At 57.5% G+C, this 17,166-nt stretch overlaps 1 long non-coding RNA gene across 1 annotated transcript; it reads left to right on the top strand.

The window, feature by feature from the left end:
* Positions 1 to 330: 330 nt before the first annotated feature.
* On the top strand, positions 331 to 8,507 carry LOC128313844 (uncharacterized). The gene is made up of 3 exons (XR_008294847.1): positions 331 to 1,960; positions 5,195 to 6,139; positions 6,849 to 8,507. It is a non-coding gene; the product is annotated as an uncharacterized LOC128313844 (long non-coding RNA).
* The last annotated feature ends 8,659 nt before the right edge of the window (positions 8,508 to 17,166 follow it).

The following is a 17,166-nucleotide window of genomic DNA, read 5'->3' as shown; positions in this document are numbered from 1 at the left end:
GTGCCCGGGCTGGGGGCAGCGCGTGCACGTTCCTGGGTGCCTCCCCCTCTGGTAGCTAGAGGCTGTCAGGCTAGAATTTTAATTCCTTCCAGCCTCAGTCTCCCCGTCTGGATATGGGACGACAGAACCTATCACAGGGCCCTGGGGGGTCAGTGAGGCCATCCCAGGAAGCACGGCTGGCAGTGGAGGCAGATTCCCAGCAGGTGCCAACCAGCGGGACTCTTTCCAGGTCGCCTGCAGGAGAAAGCCTGTTGGAATCAGTCAGGGCTCTCTCCCTAAGCGACAGACTCTCATGCAAATGGGCAAGAGTGAAGCAGAGAACGTGGGCCTTGAATAAAGAAAGTTCCAGGGACTTATGTGCAGCTGGGTGGTCCAGGGGTCGCTGATGAGTGGGTCTCAGCTCTGCTCTCGGTGATCAGCAGGACTCCTCAGCTCCCCGTGGGGACCTTCCGTCCCCTCACAGGGAAGCGGGGAGACAGAGGACGAGGCCACCCAGGAGAGTGGTTTGCCCAAGCCAGGGACAGAGAGCTCTCCTCCCCGCCCCCCACCCCCGGTGCGGCCACCTCCCCACTGCAGCCCAGCGAGGCTGAACCTGCCTTCAGAAATGTCGGCCCCGAGGGAGGCCCCGGACAGAAAGGCCTCCTGATCCCCCAGCAGGCAAGACACCTCAGCTCGAAAGAGATTCTTTCCCTTTGCGCTTTCCTTCAGGCCAGCACAACACGACTGTGTTTTTCTGCTGTGCCCCCAAAGCTTCCCGGGGGACCCATCGTCTGAGTCCGTCGGGGTCCCAGGCACCAGCTCGTTCCCCCAGGCGACCCTTGCTGCAGACTCTGTGCTGGGGGGCGTGGTTTGCTGGGGACCACCCTCCCGCAGGACCCGGCCCACGGCCAGTCCCCTGCCCTCCCACGTCCGCTACGGCCTGCTGCTAACACTCAGCCTCCTACCTCATTTTGGGGTGACAACGTGCATAGATTTTCTGCCGTTTGTTCCCAGCGCTTCCCGAAACGTTTGAATGGCACCAGCACATGCTTCTAAGCTGTTTTTAATTTCTCATTGGTTTGTCCTGTGGAAAGACAAGCAAGCGACCTAATGAAAACAGAACGAATGTGATAAGCGCCTAGAGGCCAAATGGAACACACAGTCTTGGAAGTGAGGACGGACCCGCCCGAGATGATGAATTCGGCGGGGAGCTCTGCATGAGGACCGCGGTGTTCTCAATTACAGACCTTCTGTATTTGTTCGTTCGTCTGTTCCAGCGATCCTTGTCAGACAAATGCAATAATTACTTTTCTCCTGTTCCTGTGACCGGCACGCTGAATTTGGGAAGAAAAACGTGAATATATCACAGTATATGGAAGGCCCTAACAAATTATGCCACAGGGACGTTTGCCAGGGTGAAAAAAAAAATGACTGCAGCCAAGAAAAAACAAAACCCGGGTCGCCATGGTCTGAAAGTTTGGGTCCTCCCCAAATTCATGTTTAAATCTTAACCCCCAGGGTGATGGTGTTAGGAGGTGGGGCCTTTGGGGGGCGACTAGGTCATGAGGGTGAAGCCCCCGTGAATGGGATTCGTGTTCTTGTAAAAGAGACCCCTGGGACCCCTGCCCTCACCCACCACGTGAGGGCACAGCACGAAGACGGCATCTGTGAGCCAGGAGGGGGGTCTCCCCGGGCACTGAATCTGCCAGCCCCTCGAGCCGGGGCGCCCAGCTTCCAGAACCGTGAGGAACCAGTGTGCGTTGTTTGTACGTCCACAGGCTCTGGGGTCCTGACGGCATCCCGAGGGGACTAAGACACTCGTCATGGCAGCAGAACTTACGGTCAGCCTCCCTCTCTTCCTCCCAAGACGAAGGCTGATGTTTGGCACCCTCTTTGCTCGACATTGCGATAGTCCCCAGAAGGCCCCACGATGTGCCTGGAGTCATCGTTCACCGGTGCCAGAGACTCGAGCCCGTCTCAGGTAAACAGGGGATCATCCTGAAGGATCACGAGGATGAAGAAGGGTTTGGGAAGGAGGACACGAGTCTGAATGTGTCTCTGCCACGGTCCCCCGGGGCCAGGCTGCACTGTCCCTGAGAGAGTCGTGGACGCCGTGTTCCAGCAGGCGGTGTGCACAGACGAGTTGTTGGCAGGGTTGTCTTATAATTGCCACACTCATCAGACACCTCACCATCAGCTGGCTGGGTGTTTTTAATAGTATCTTTATTTTTGAAGCAGATAATAAATGCAGAGGAAAACATCTAAGTATGTAAAGGGTTGTGGGAAAAGTCAGTCTCCTGTCCTTGGTCCCCAGACCACTTGTCCCTGTCTCCAGGGACAAAATTTGATGGACCAGATTCTCCACCCCAAGAGGTGAACCGAACCCACTTCTGAACACTTACAACCAGGAGGTGCGATGCTAGGAGCTTAGGTCAAAGGCCACCCATCACCTCGAGGTCAAACAAGATTCTGTCCGATGGCTGAACCTCTTGAGTGTTCTTACACTTTCATAATCCTAGACACCCCTGCGCTGTCTTAAGTGCTCACGAGCGTGAGTAGTATCTGATAAAATCAAGAATCACAGACTTGGGGGGGCGGTGCTCAGGGGACAGCTAATGCACCTTCCCCTGACCCCCTGACCTGTCTGTCAATGGCAAGCGAAATCGAATGTGGCAACAGGAGGGCACAGGGTCGTCAGGAAGCGTCACCCCTGGGTCACACAGATACCACTTTCCTGGCTCTTACTGTCCCCTCCCCACCCCCCTGAGCAGCTCGGGTCAGGGAATGTTTGATCCATAATTCATCATGACGACTCCATTTTGGTTAAATAGCATTAAAGAACCCATGAAGGACACTCCGGCCCGAGACTGGAAATAGCCACCAGGGAGGGAGGTGTGGCTGGGAATCCAGGGGTGGGGGAGGCCGGGAAGACAGAAGTGAGTTTCGGGTCAGGTGTGGGCAGTACAGGTCACTGCCAGTGACAGACTCCAGCCCCATCCGGGTTCCCAGCCTGGACAGACGGCAGGACACAGGCACGTGTTTCCACAGGAGCTCCCTCCAGCGGGAAACACCCGTGAACAGTCATTAGGATGCCTCCCATCTTGGGTGGGGGACTTGAAAGGCAGAGGAATATTTAATAAAGTCTCGGGAAACAATAAAGGAAAGTGTGCAGTGAGTCTCGTGGTTGCCTTGGTAACCAGGCGTCCTGACAGAGGGTGATGGAAAGAAGTGTGTTTGGAGTTCGGGTGATTGTTTCGGAGGAAACGGGGCTTCCTTTCTCTGAGGTTTCCTTCTAGAAATTGCAAAGGGGGAGGGCGGGAATGAGGTGCCCATGCGCCCGTGGCAGGGGCTTCGTGGTTGGGGCAGGACAGGTGGGCCCCGTCGTCAGAGGCCCTGAACCGGCTCCACGGGGCGACTGGTCCCTTCAGACCCGATCCTGAGGGGCTAAGTGTTGGCTGCATGTCTGCCCGGATCCAGGAGCTCAAACTGCGTTACCAGAAACGTGGGTCCATCTCTCTGCTTGGCCCCCCAGACACAGTAGGACTCAGGGTTCCATCCAGGCCACTGGCAAATTTGTTTCTTCTCCCTTACTCTTGTGGGGAGGGGGGGGCAGGTGGGAGAGGCAGAGACAGGTGGGGTAGAAGGGGGTAGGTGGCAGGGCGCCTGGGTGGCTCAGTTGGTTGAGTGTCTGGCTTCGGCTCAGGTCACGATCTCACGGTCCGTGAGTTCGAGCCCCGCGTCGGGCTCTGTGCTGATGGCTCAGAGCCTGGAGCCTGTTTCGGATTCTTTGTCTCCCTCTCTCTCTGCCCCTCCCCTGTTCATGCTCTGTCTCTGTCTCAAAAATAAACGTTAAAAAAAATTTTTTTTTTAAAAAAAGAAGGGGGTAGGTGGCAGTCTTTATCCTCATTCTTCTCGGCACCCTGGGAGGGCAGGAGAGGAAGGAAACTCCCCTGGGGCAATAATGGTAAAGACCTGCTGGCTTGTGTCTTTAACTTTGTTCTTGTCCACACCAAGGAGTCATGGTGCGCATACGAGGCCCTGTTTCCTGCTGGAGGGTTGGGCTACATAATGACACCCTGAGTTCTTGCATTTGCCACAAGGCATCCCTGGTGCTGCCTGAGTGTTGAGGTCTGAGCCTCCTTATCCTCCAACATCACCTTGTTTCCTTCCACGTGAGCTTTGAGGTGGTGGCCCAGGTGTGAGCACCATGTCCCCCCAGCCCGCCAACCAGGATCCATTCCTGACCCCCTGAGACCCTGGCTCTCAGGTCAATTCCCACGTCCCATGGGTTCCACATCCTGGACATTGTCTGGTGGCCACTGACTCAGCTGGTGTCATCCGATCTGGATGGGCAGACACTTTCTTGGCTCCTGTCCTGCCGGCACAACTCGGGTGCCCTTGCTGCATTTTTCCCCCTCCCTTGTCCCCGTGCTTTGGCCACAGACCATGAGTTCCCCCAGGGCAGGTCCCACCTTTGGGTCCCCCACATGCAGAACCATGGCCCAGGCCTCACAAAGACTCATTCATTCATTTGTTCATTCAGCAGGTATTTATTAAAGTCTGGAACACCTGGGGAGGATTCAGGGGACACCCCTGCTCTGATCGTCCCTACAGTGCGGTGGGGGACAGGCAGCAAACAAGGGAACAAAGAACACGGCAGTGCCCGAGAGAAACAATGTAGGAGAGGGGCCGTGGTCAGCAGGGAGTCGCCCCCAGCCTGGGGACTCCTCAGAGCTGGCTGAAGACGGTTCCCAGTACACGTGCAGGTGGCCCAGAAAGGCAAGGTGCTTCCTTACACAAGGGGACGTGGGACTGGCTCAGGGCAGGATGCTGTAGCCGGGATCACTGAGGGTTGCATGGGATGGGAGGAAGTGTGGCCTCTGCAAGGAATGCTGGGAAAGGTGGTCACCACGAGAGATGCTGGAAAGATGGTCTCCACCAGGGATGGGAGGAAGTGTGGTCTCTGCAAGGGATGCTGGGAAAGACGGTCTCTGCCAGGAATGCTGGGAAATGTAGTCTCTACAGGGCGTGGTCAGAAATGTATTCTCTGCAAAGCTTCTGGAAAATGTAGTGTCTGGAGAGAGCTGGGTAAGCTAGCATCAGACGTTGGGTGTCATACTGAGAGGAGGAAGGAGGGACGGATGTTGGTGGACACAGAGTCTCTGCCGGCCTTGCGTTACCTTACTCCCTTAATGTTTCATATGTTTTATTCCAGCCTGAATCTATTTGGAATAGAGGTGCTGTTGACAAGGCAAGGGTGACGTCACGGTATGATGACCTGGATGGGGCTGTGTTATGAAAACCAGGGCTCTGTTCTTCACGAATGCTTTCCCTGAAGACACCTAATGGGGTTGCACACCCATGTGTCCTCAAGACCAGACAGGACACATAACCTGTAAAACAGCGGAGTGTAGGACAACTGGTGTCGTGGGGGGCGGGGGGGTCAACCTTGATCCACCTGAAAGTATGACACATTAACAGATAATTTCAGAACTTGTGGAGTCCAAGGAAAGCTGTTTTGAGGGCCAGACATTCACAGCCTGTTTCCATAGGGAGACCCTGGAGGCTCTGAGAGGGTCAGGAACTTCCTTGAGGCCACACAGTGGGTCTGGGGCAGCCCCGGGAACAGAGCCAGGCATCCCGTGGCCCCAGAGCCCAAGACTTGCCTGCTGGCTGTCTCCTCAGCCTCGTTCTCCCGCCTCTGAACACACACACTCAGCCAGGTGCTGGGCTCCTGCCGCGTGCCTCAGAGACCACAGAGAGTGGGGGCCCTCTTCTCGGACAGGCCGTCTGTCACTGCCACTACCCTGTGACCTGGCCCCTCCTCCGTACAGAGACCGTCTCCCAAGTATCTGGAGACCCAGTAAGCGGGAGAGCCGTGGGGCAAACGCGTGGGCGTCGGATCCCAGATGGAAGAATGTCGCACCGAGATGTGGTTGAGCTGGGAAAACGTGTCCAGGAAGCAGACACTCTGACCGGGCACAAGGCTGGCGGTTCCTCGGGCGACTGTGTGAGGCTTCCGCTGCAGACGTCTTAGCATCTTGCCGGGAGCCTCTGCTGCTCACTTCCCTTCACTGCAGGGGAGCAGACAGAGAGGCTCAGGTGCTCAGGTGCCGAACGGACAGAGCCCCGAGGATGCGCCATGTCCCCTGTAGCCAGAGTAGGTGGTTTCCAGAAATAGACTTGGATTCCTACGGCTTCACCTCCAAATTCTCGTGTGTGTGCACGTGTGCGTGTGCGTGGAGGACGCTGTGTTTCCGTGTGTGCCCTCAAAACAAACTCCCAGGACAACGGCTGGGAAGTGCTGTGTCTCTCCCTCCCTGTTTGAGATTCATAAACACATTAGCTCACAAAATCTCTAAGCAACCCAGTGTCCTCTAGAAGAGGAGAAGAGAGAGGTTCCCCGTGGTCAGGCCAGAGCTCCCCAGGGTGCTATTGAACTTGGGGCTCTTTGTACAGAATGACTAAGAGCTCTGGGAAACGCTGATCCGGAGCAAGTTTTTAAATCTTCGTTATTAGTACGAGAGTTTCTTCCAATTCCCCGTCCCCAAGCAGACCCTGACATGGCATTGAAAACTACCAGGCAGGTTTGTCTTTGTCGTAATACGATCTCAAGTGGCAGAAACACAACTCAAAGCAGCTCTCGCAAATACTAGCCTTCACTGCCTCGTATAACAGAAACGTCCAGGGTGACGGCTTCAGACGTGGCTCGATCAGGGGCTGCTGTGACAGTACCGCGGTTTTGTCTTCCCTTTCTGCCTCACAAATCTGATTCCCTTTTCGGGCCGTGGGTCTCCATGTGGGATCCGAGTCTCACGAATACCTGCATCTTCTAGAAAGCTCAGCGCTCTTCTTTCTCAGCCATTTAGGTGAAAAATCAAGAGTGTCGTGCTCCGCCCAGGGCTCCGTGTCCGCCGCCGGGTGAGTCTCCGGCAGGGGAATCTGATGATGCGGTTAGCCGGGCTTGGGTCACAGAGCCGTCCCAGCTGAGGGGAGGAGCCAGCCCCCACCGCACAGAACGACGGAGGCGATGGCGCTCCAGGGAAAATGCAGGCTCCGTTACTAGAAGGGCGTGGCTTGCGTGCGGATCCAGCAACGCCAGCGAATGCCCGTCATCCTTCTCGTCCCGGATCACCCGTGTGCCCCTCCCCGCGCCTCCTCGGGCTGGACCCCGTCTTCCGTGTCTGCAGGCCACACCCGGCCCGTTCCCCCCGCTGTCCTCCCAGTGTGTGTGTGACACCTGCTCTGTGACGCCAGCTCCTGGCACACACGCCCGCGGCTCCCAGGAGTCCCGTTGGCACTTACTGGGCAGGAGAATGAATGACTGAACGGAACTGGACACGACTCAAGGCAGTTTTCTGCTCAGTGAGCGGTGGTGGAGGGAGTGAACGAGGCCGCCCGTGGGGACATCCACTGCGGAGGAGGTGGCCTGACCCCGGCCAGTGGTCAGGGCCCCCAGGGCTGTCCCCAGATGCGGGGGTGCCCTCTCCCGGGGAGCCCCAGACTCTTGGCCGTCCTGATGCTCCGGAAAGAAGTGAAATAGCAGAGGAGCTGGTTTCTCTCCGGATTCCTGGAGTCACATCTCATAACTCTGGTGGCTGAGGGCCTTTTTTCAGGCAGCGTCTGCCAAACGCCGGCCAGAAACTGTGTGAGGAGTCCACAAGGCAGGCTCCCACGGTGGAGTTCTAGAAACTTCTAGAAACTTCTAGAACTCCTCCTCCTCCCAAGGCTTCGTCCTGGCTTTCTGTGGGCCATGGCAGGAAGTTGGGCAGTTGTGAGTGACCCAGCCGGACTGTCCGTGGAAACCCTCTGGTTATTTTCGGCACCTGATAGTAACTTCCAGACACCGAGGTGGTGGGGGGTTCCATGTTGTCCTACAGCCTCCAACCTCTGACTGGGTTGTGCGAAGCCAGGTCGAGCAGCTGGGGGCCTGCCTGGTCATCGTCACGCCCAGTACTGGGAGGGCCTCAGAGTGGCCCCAGTCGAGGGCGCGTGTGCCTTGGGACCACCTCGGATCGCCTTGCTTAGACCTGACCGGGTTCCATCTGTGGGGGGGGTTGATGTGCCCGACCCAGGGCAGGATCTTTACTCCCTGCTCTGCTTGGCCCCGGCACCCTCCCGTCCGCGAACTGGCCCCAGGACTCTGTCTGACCGAGCGAGCGTGCAGCCCGCCGGCCTTCTGGTTCCTGCACCGGGACGTGCGTGGGTGGGGGCGGCAGTGTCCTCATATGCTCTCGAACCCCCATGCAGGGTGCCCTTCCAGGGCCGCCTCCCCCTTGAGTGCATCATAGATAAATAGGTGTCCCAGCTGGAATGAGGCTTCCGGAACAAGAGGGGACGTGTGAGCAAGTGCACCCTGCGGCCGGCGGGTTGGGTGCACAGGGGACCCTCGCCCAGGGGCCAGGCTGGGGGCAGGGAAGGGGCCTGAGGTATGAGAACGCAGAGAGCCTTCTCAGGGCACCCGTCCCACTGGCCTGAAATTTTGTCATGGACGGTCATTTCCATGTTCCAGAATTTAAAATAAAGTATTTGAAATGCCCGGCAACTCTTCCCAAGCACCCACATAATTAAAGTTGCTTTAGCTACACTGCATCTTTTCTGATCTGAAAGCAAAAGCAGTAAATATGTCAGCCGCAAATCGATAAGACAATTATTCTGTAATGAATCCCAAACACCGTGAATTAAACTGACAAGTGGCTACGGGCCTCCTGGGCCTTCTCAGCCTCTGGACGCCGGCGAGGGCAGCACCGGGGGGCAGGAAGGGCCTCCCGGGTCAGGGAGCACGTCTGTCTCTCTTCCCTGGCGGGAGGAGGCAGTGCCATACTGCAAGGCTGGCCTGTCCCCGCCCCCCCGGTGTCCTGGCCTCTCCCACCCTCCCTGCAGCCTGGCTCCGGGTCAGCCAGTGTCCCAGCCCTGGTTTCCAGCAGAAGCACCGGTTCCGCTGTCTGAGCCCGGCTCCACCAGGCTCCCAGCTCTCACCGCCCAGAGCAGCTGTGTGCTCACCCCGCAGCACCGTGTGCCCTGTTGTCCCATTGTCCCCATCACGGCCCCAGGAAGCAGCTCCGGCCTCCACCGCTGCATCCCTGCTCCCCGAGTGGAGGCTGGCATGGGGTCGGGGACGGTTTCGGGAGTGCATTTCCACCCAGATGGTGAGACTGCAGCGACAAGGACGCAGGAGGGCCCTCCTGATCTACAACCTGGGGTCTCTGTCATCCTGACCGAAGAGGGGGGCAGGTGTCTGGTCACATGATCGAGCAAGCTTGACCTTGGTCGCCTCAATGTCCCCTTCAGCCTGCTGGAGGGCCTGCTCCTTTGCCCCAAACTCTCTGGGGAGGTGCAGAGGACTGGGTCCACTACCAGCTTGGTAGGTTGGTCTTCTAGCGTGACACCCCCTGGTCCTCAAAGCGGGCTCCCCCGACCAGCAGCATCAGCGTCACAGGGGACCTTCTCAGCCAGCAGTGCCTGATGACCAATCACCAGTGTGGGCTCCAGCCCTGCGCAGCCAGGAACTCTGGGCAGGAGATGGCCATCTGCATTCTACCACGTCCTGAGCATGTTGTTCACGCACACTCTCCTTTGAGAATCTCTGATAAGGAGCCCTAGGAGGTTTCTTCACTCTGAGTGTCCCCATTAGGATCAATGTCCCCTGACAACGTCTCCCCCCCAGGAGGGGAACCGGGGCTCTGAGGTCCCGCTCTGACATCTGCTGCCACACGTGGGACCCGGGCTCTCCTCAGACAGCGTGGTGAGCAGATAGGCACCACGGCGACGGGGTGCTTGTCCTTTATCCTGGAAACTTCAACTTTGGCTGTCCATGAGGGATCGACCATCAAACAAGGAGAGAAACATGATCCTCTAGGGAAGCCAGTAAATCTCCTTAGTCGTGTTCCGTGGGCTCCACTGGGGCACGAGGCTTTGCCCTCTGCATGCAATCCTGAGTTGCTTATTTCTTCATGGGGTGCATCATTGTCGTCAATACTAACATCTGGGGAGATGTCCCCCCACCCCCCCCAGCACCCACGGCCCTAGTCACCTCCCCAGCCCGCATAGATGTGGACTCTGCTGGCCGGGTGAGGGGCCGTGTCCGGATGTCCAGTCTGCCTGTCGACTTGGTTTCTCTAATTCTGCATCGTGGTTACTTCCTAGCTGCAGGTGTCCCATCAAATGATGTACCACAGGGGCACCTGCATTCATCCCACCAGCTGCCGGTAAGAGGGAAGGAAATTACCGCCGAGATGCCTCAGATTGTTGTGTGTAGCCGTCACCTCTGCAGCCTGCATAACGCATTTCACCCTCCGATACCTGTTTGCCACGTGTGGAACCGTGTGTCCCCGGTGTTGCATGTGCTGTGTGGAGCTGATCATTTGCATTTATTCAGTGGCCACCTGACTGGGAAGGAGCAACCTTTGATGTATGGCCCCCGTCAGCCACATGCCCTCATGGGATTTCTTTGAGGTGTCTGTGAACCCCAAGGAGGATCCCTGGAGAATACCCGAATGTCTCCTGGGAGAGAACGGTGCTCGGTGGCTGGAGATAGCCCTGCTTTTCAGTGAGTTGAGACTCAACCAACATGGGATTCTGGGATTCTCTCTCTCAGTGCCACTGAATGTCATCACTGACACCTGTTTTGTCCGGAAACAGATCCAGGAGACTCCTGTACCTTGGTCTTGGATTGGATGTGGGTCATGAGCCGAATTCAAGGATCAAAGGAGACATCAATACTTGGGACCTGGGCGCCAGAAGGATGAGTTGCCTTGAACAAGATGGCGGGAGCTGGTATTGGTGCCTGGATGGACCCTGAGCCTATCAGGGATGTCACATGGCAGAACTTTGGCGTAGACGGAGTCTGGAGAAGGAGTCAGGGCTGGAGATGCAGAGACGGGAGTTATTCACGTGATACTTGGACCATGGTGGGGGCGGGGTAGGTGGCATCCCAAGGGAGAATTTGCAAAGGAGAGGTGGCCAATAATAGAGCCTTGGGGGAATGCCTGCATTTAGGGGTCCCCGGGGGGAAGGACAATGATGGAGGCAGGTAAGGAATCAGAGGGGCAGGAAACTGAGAATGTAGGGCCAGGAAAAACAGTCCATGATGTGTCTGGAGGAGGTGGCCAACACCTAAAATGTTTCAGAAAGAAGATAAAACCACAGACGAGGCACCAGTCAGACACCACTCCTTCCTGAGTTCAGAGGGTAGGGTTCAGGGTGAAGCCAGCTCATGGCCTTGGGACTGGAGGGGGGTGCTGTGAGGGCCAGCCCTGGGGGACACCGCCTGCTGCCCTCCTGTCCCCCGGCTGACGCGTGGCTCTCCCTCCCCAGCAGGCGTCCTCACGGGAGGGTTAATGAAGGAGGTTAACGGGCCTAATGGAGTCTGTCCAGATAAACGAGAGAGGGGCCTGACCCCTGCCAGCTGTGGGGCGTGGTCACGTCACTGGAGGTCCTGGGGCCCCCTCCGCTTCTATTAGGTGAACAAGCTGTGTTTGTCCGTTTGCAAACCACTCTGTCCCTCTGTTCTCCAGGTTTTCCAGATCTCCGGGTTTCCAGAGATTTCTCCTCAGTGAGCCCACTTTCTTCTCTCCCTGGGGGGTCCTCCAGACGACCCGGGCAGGCTTTCTCCCCATGTGGGGGCGGGCAGCACCGGGCCCCCAGAACGCTCACGCCTGGCCCTGCCCGGAGAACCACTGTGCCTTCCCAGCGCCCATCCTGGGACGCGGGCCGTGGCTGCCGTGGCTCTGCGTGAAGCTGCTCCCCAAGCCTGGAGGTGGCCGGGGAAGGTCGGGAGGGCGGGGTCAGATGAGGACGGCGGCCTGCCCGTCCCAGGCAGCTGGAACGTGGATGTGGGGGCTGGAGCTCACGCAGCCTGCTTCAACATAAGGAGGAGCCAGATGTTGAGAAATCCCTAGAAACAAGACAGACGAGTGTTCTTTCGCGAGTGAGAAGTCACTTCTGTCTTGCCTAGGCTCCCGTGGACTGTGGTTTCCCGCGGCTCGGGGCTGACGCTCCCCCCTGGCGGGTGCAGCCCCACCAGGACGTGTCCTGCCCCTCCCCCGCGCTGTGCTGACTGCAGACTGCACCTGCCCTGGCCTTGGCTCAGCCCCGGGCCCCTCAGGGTAGGGTGGGCTGGGGCTGGCCTCGCCGAAGATGCTAGGCCAGGGCCCAGAGTCTGCCTCTCCGAGGGGCTCCCAGGGCGTGCCGGGCTGCACCGGGGGCAGCAGGGGCTTGGAACTCACCTGCCTGCTGGGGTCCCAGCCCAGGTGTTCTCACCTCCTGTCTGCGCCCCCCGCCGCCCCCTGCCTGCGAGAACAGCCCCCAGAGAAAAGCAGTCGGCAGAGAGGGTTCTGATGTGGACGGGCCCGGCTCACGGGGAGGGCGGGCTCGGCCGTCGTCGTGGGTCCTGGAGGCCCCTCGTTACTCTTTGGTCTCGAGTGACAGAGATGTTTTACCTCCCGCTCCTGGCCGCTCCGGCCGGCTTCCTGCCGCGGCGCCGTCTCGCACCTGTAAGACAGGACGCTGGGCGTCAGCGGGCGATGCCTGGAAGCGGCCCAGGATGGGCCCAGGGGATGCATTACCGGCCGGGCCGGTGGGTTTTGGGGCTGCTGGGTTAAGATCGGCCTCATTTGTCTTTTCTGATGCTCGGCTGGCGACGGGAGGCTGCGGGCAGGGGGCGGACGGCCCGCACTCCCCCCCACGGTTGCTACACGCTTCAGGACATTGAGTCTGGCTGAAACCAGGGGGAATCACTGTCCCTCCCCTCCTGCCGGCCTCTCCGGGGCCCCCCCGTCCTCAGGGGCCCTTCCTCGGCACCCCACTGCCTGTGATCACATGGCGTCTGGGGTCCATCCTTGGATGCCTCTGCCTGCATGGGCTTCCCACCCCGCGAGAGATTTCTGTCACTTGCTGAGCAGAACGTTCCCACACTTTTGTTTTTCTGGAAAAATGAATCAAGTTTTGCCTTTAGGCCAATAGCACAATTTATTATTATTGATTTAAAGCAACTTTTTAAAGTAGATGCTTGAGAATTTTACATCCGCCTATGAACCTCACGCTCCTGCTAGATGTTTCTTTCAACTGCTTCCCGTCCCATCAAGTGCGTGGCTCTAATTAGGGTACAAAATCCTTTCCACTTGGGTCTGTACGTTCCCGGGTACCCAGCTGCCAACCGCTGCGTGTGTAAGGTCCTCTGCTGTCTGTTAACATAATTCTTTTCTTACAAAATACATACTTTAAAGTTTAAAATTTAAATATCTCAATAAAGCCGTTTTCAAAAATAAAGTGTATGTGCAAGTGGAAGAAAGAGAAAAGCCCCCACAATCACATCCTCCAGAGGGAACTGCCGAAGACACTTGGAGCACGTGAACGCGAGACGCGAGAAGTGTATCTACACATGAGTTCGGTCTTTCAAATGAAAATCCGCTCGCTCTGTGCCCTTGACTGTGACCCGTTTCTGTTCAGTACTATGTGACTTTGTGTTCAGGTTGTTAAAGACACCCCTCTGACAAGGATGGTTCCTTCTGCAGAAGGCCAGAGGCATCCGCAGTGCCTCTCCCGGGAAGCGGGTGCCTGGGCTCCTGCCCAGCAGACTCGTGCTGGGGGAGTGTGACGTGGGGACCCACAGCGTCTCGTGGATTCTGACACTCAATGCCACGCTGCTGGAAGTGGAGGCTCTTTCAAACGGTGTTCCTGTCTGGATGAATGTGCCCCGTCGTGATGGAGAGACGTGCCTCCCGCCTGGTGCTGCTCAGTTGAGTGAAGGAGCACCCAGAAGAGGGCCTGCACAGAGTAGGCGCTCAGTGCCTACTCAGTGGGTGGGTGTTAGTGGGTCATCCTGAGAACCTCTGTGGCCTGGCTGTCACTGCTCACTGACACCTCCTCAGGTGACCTCCCGCCCACACCCCCCCCCCCCCCCGCAGGTGCTACATCTTGAAAATCCCTTCCTTACCTGGAGGGCATGTGACCCGTCGTGGATCTCAGGAGCCCCCCTCCCCTCTTGGCGCCCCTCCAAGGATCTGGTGAACAGCTGGCTGTGGAGACACGCCCACCAGACCACCACTGAGCCCCCACTGCGGACATTCATAGTGCCAGGCAGTCGCTGAGCAGGTGCCGCACATATCCACCATGTTAGACCATCGCGAAGGGTTTACTGTATACACCCGTGGTGCCAGGCCTTTGCTGAGCACCCACTGTGTACCTCTACAGTCTCAGGCCGTTGCTGAGAACCTACTGCATGCAGCCGTGCTGCCAGGTCACTGCTGAGTACTTACTGTATACATCCGTATCCCAGATCTTAGGTATGGTGCTAATGGGCCTGGGCTCTCACTGACTCTCATCCGGGCTTTTCCTCTCCATCCACACTGGAATCTGCTCAGCCTGGTGCTCTGACTCATCACGTTGCCGGGACACATTTTTAGGAACCACCTCCATCTACCCAATAGGAAGCAGATTCAAATTTAGAGCCAGGCAAAAATGAAACTTTTTTTTTTTTTTTTTAAGAATTCCACCTACTCTGAATTTCTGCATCCCAATCGACCGCACAACACCCAGGCCTGTACAGTTCTTAGTAAACATGTCACATCGGGGTCACACTCGGTCAGACTGGACCTCCGTCTTCTTCCCGGGAGATGTGGGTCTGGGTGCATCTCCCTTTACACAGACATATGTGGAGATGTCCATCCAAAGCTGGTCCTTGTGAGCAGCTGGATGGAGGGATGCAGGGATGACAGGCTGATGGAGGGTGGATGGGTGGAGGGATTCAGGGATGAGGGACTGATGGAGGATGGGTGGAGGGATGGATGGGAGGAGGGAGGAGGGGGAAACATGCTTGCCAGCTGGGTGTGATGTGCTTGGGGTGGCCCTGGGGGCGAACTCAGTGGCCACCTCTCAGTCACTTCCTCTCGGGCCAGGCTTAGGTGAGGATCCATCTAACTCCCAACCACGGTCTCCGTGCCACCCAGGAAATCGTCAGCAAGTCAGCACAGCCAAAGAAGAAGGGCTGGCCAGGTCAGACGCTGATTTGTCCCCCAGTTACTGAGGAAGCCCCCAGGCAGACGTGGAAAAATGAAGAGTTAAGTGGGTGGTGGGATGAACAGTCTCACACAGGGTAGGGTCCCAGGTGGTTTGGGGCATGGAGATGCCGTCGTGTGTGGAGAGGGTCTGTCTGTGGCTCAGTCTCAGCTACACAAGGGTCACCTGGGGAGATTTAAGAGTCCTGATTTCCAGGCTGTGCCCCAGGCCACCTGCACCGGGGCCTCTGAAGACGGGAGCCCGAGCCGGTCATTCTGAAGCCTCCCGGGTCATTCCAACAGGCAGCCACCTGGAGGACCACCGGTGTAGAGCCCCCCACCGGACTCTGGCGCCTTCCGTCCCACCCAAGCCTGAGTGCCCGGTGGGTGAGGGCCGGGCACAACTCTGGGCCGTCTGAGGCTCTCCTGCCACTTGGACCACTGTGTCCCAGCACCAGCTGTCCTCCCCTCCCTAGAGCTGCCGTCTCGGCCACCAGACAGCCCGGTACACACCCTCTTCTTGGGGCAGTGACCTCCCCCGTTGTTGGAGAAGGTCATCGAGAGGACGTGAGCCTGGCCCCAGGCAGTCAGAGGCCCCCCACCCTCCCATCCCTGGACGGTGCCATCCGCCCACTGCTCCTGCCATCAGAGCCGTTTTCAAGAACGTGGCCTCGAAGGAGCCATGTGGTGCTGAGACCCTCTGGATGGTGTGGTGACAGAGCCCCACTAAGGCCTCTCTGTAGCCTCTGGGATTCGGGGGGCAGGGCAGGGATCTCCTCATCCTCTGGCCAAGACAAGCCTCAGACGGGAGGTCCCTCGCCACCTGCCCACCCATCTGGAGTGGCTGCCCCTTTCGTCCGTCTGTCCTCGCCCTCTGTGTTTGGAGCTGGCGTGCACACCGGCCCCCGCCCAAAGGGCCTGGAAAGTGGAATTTGCTGTACCTCACGCTTCCATTTCCTGGTCCGTCTCCAGGTCTCCATTCACCTCTGGGGCCTCCCTCTGGCCCAGGACCCCAGACACGACATTCCTCTGGATTCTGTGGGGTGGCTCACATGCCCTAGGCCTGCACCCACCAGCGCTTCCTTCTGAGCCACGGTGATTGGTTCAGACGTCATGTGCCTCAACCCGACATTCTCTGGCCCACACAGAGGAGACCCTGCCTTCTGTGAAGAAGCAGTCAGCATTTCTTGAGACTTCTGAGAGTACGTTAAATATCAGCATTTCTTGAGACTTCTGAGAGTACGTTAAATAAAGAGGATGGACAGAGCCGGCACAGAAAAGGAGAGGAAAGAACGGACCCTGCTGATGCCACTCACTGAGCACCTGGATCAAGCCAGGCCTGAAATCGAGCTAGACGTTCCGGCTAAGCACACTAATAATTTATCTTCTCGCTCATGCCGGTTTGGCTGAGGCTTCCTGTTGCTCGTAACAGAAAGGACCCTGAAACACACAGCAGCTTGCACAGCCACACAGCCCGGCTCTGGGTCCACACCCAGTCTCTCTGCCACGTGTTCCATCTCCTCTTGGAGCTCAGGCCACACTGAGACACCTCAAAGAAGCCCAACACAGGGAGCCACGTGGCCTGCTTCCGATCGTGGCCTTGCCATTCTTGAACAAGAGCCTTGGGCAAGCTACTTATCCACAGGAGCCTCGATACCCTCATTTGTGGTATGGGGACGTTGGTATTGCTGACGTCATCGTCGTCTCACATCAGACATCAGGGAACAAACGAAGAGCCGTACTTCAAGCAGCAAGAACCGCATGTTCTTGGGGCGAGGCTCACGCAGCGTCCCTCCCCGGTACAATGGGTATGTGGGGTCTGCATCCTCTCACCTCAGGACCTTAGCACCTGCTTTTCATCTGCTTGGAACGCCCTGTCCTCGACTGCAAGCCCTTCGATTGTCAGTGCTCTGAACCTCCTTCTATGTATTCCCCAGATTCCCAGGAATCTTCTGTCCCAAAACAGTACACTTGGCAATTCTGTGTTTTTACATTAGTTATTCCTTTCCTGTATCCCTCTCGAGGCTGCGAACCTGGGGGCAGGGATGAGTCTGTATTGCTATGACTATATTCTCATACCAATGACAGAGGCTGGCTCCTCAGAAAACATGTGATAAATACATGAAGGAGAGGAAAGGTCTGGAGACACAGGGACAGCTTCTCCCCTGGAAAATACCACCTGACTGTGGCT

Source organism: Acinonyx jubatus, unplaced genomic scaffold (genome assembly GCF_027475565.1).
Source record: "Acinonyx jubatus isolate Ajub_Pintada_27869175 unplaced genomic scaffold, VMU_Ajub_asm_v1.0 scaffold_98, whole genome shotgun sequence".
NCBI classification, from domain to species: domain Eukaryota; kingdom Metazoa; phylum Chordata; class Mammalia; order Carnivora; family Felidae; genus Acinonyx; species Acinonyx jubatus.
Note: the sequence above shows the minus strand (reverse complement) of the source record. Positions and strands in the feature narration are given on the sequence as shown.